This window comes from Rhinopithecus bieti, unplaced genomic scaffold (assembly GCF_001698545.2).
Source record: "Rhinopithecus bieti isolate Rb0 unplaced genomic scaffold, ASM169854v2 repeat_37006, whole genome shotgun sequence".
NCBI lineage: Eukaryota > Metazoa > Chordata > Mammalia > Primates > Cercopithecidae > Rhinopithecus > Rhinopithecus bieti.
This window is the reverse complement of record NW_016907600.1, coordinates 1-942: the sequence shown is the minus strand read 5'-3', so window position 1 is coordinate 942 and position 942 is coordinate 1. Positions and strand designations below refer to the sequence as shown.

The window sequence follows — 942 nt, the reverse complement described above, 5'->3', positions numbered from 1 at the left end:
GACCGGGAGCGGCTGGGCTCTCGGCTGCGCGCCCTTCGGCCAGGCCGGGAGCCGCGCCAGTCGGAGCCCACGGCCCAGCGTGGCCCGCGTCCCTCTCGGCGTCCACCTGTCCGGGGTGCTGCCAGCGGGCATGACCGACCCACCAGGGGCGCCGCCGCCGGCGCTCGCGGGCCGCGGATGAAGAAGAAGACCCGGCGCCGCTCGACCCGGAGCGAGGAGTTGACCGTGAGTGAGGAGGCAACCGGGAGCGAAGAGGTGGCCCAGAGTGAGGAGAGGACTCGAGGCGAAGAGATGAATCGGAGCCAGGAGGTGACCCGGGACGAGGAGGCGACCCCGAGCGAGGAGGTGACCAGGGAGGAAATGGCGGCAGCTGGGCTCACCGTGACTGTCACCCACAGTGAGTGTTGGGTGCTGGGTGGGCTCCTTGCTGGCCCCGAAAGCCCGGCGGGGTCTGTGGGTTTAGTCACATGTTCTCCAGAAGCGTGTGACCTTGCGCTTGTCCTGGCGTCCGGAAGTGAAGGGGTGGCCTGCCCCTCCACACTTGTGGGTGTTTCTCGTTAGGTGGAACGAGAGACTTGAGAAAAGAAATAAGACACAGAGACAAAGTATAGAGAAAGAAAAGCGGGCCCCAGGGTACTGGCGCTCAGCTTACAGAGGACCCACGTGGGCACCGGTCTCTGAGTTCCCTTAGTATTTATTGATAATTATCTTTACCATCTTAAACATAAGGGAGTAAATCAGCAGTAAGACATAAAGATCTTTGTGACCTGAATAAGTTCAAGGAAAATGCTGTGCCTTGAGATGCATATGCAAACATCTCCATAAACCTTTTAGCAGTATTGCTCCAGCAAATCCCACCTTATTCCTAAAATGTGTTTTTTCTTTTCTTAGTAAACAAAGCACACAATGTGTTTTACACGGAGATGTTGCATTGCCCAGGGA

General features: G+C 57.6%; 1 pseudogene across 1 annotated transcript; it reads left to right on the top strand.

The window, feature by feature from the left end:
- The first annotated feature begins 6 nt into the window (after window positions 1–6).
- Window positions 7–578, top strand: LOC108526159 (BAG family molecular chaperone regulator 1 pseudogene; annotated as a pseudogene). The gene has a single exon (XR_001884432.1). The product of XR_001884432.1 is annotated as a BAG family molecular chaperone regulator 1 pseudogene (transcript).
- The last annotated feature ends 364 nt before the right edge of the window (window positions 579–942 follow it).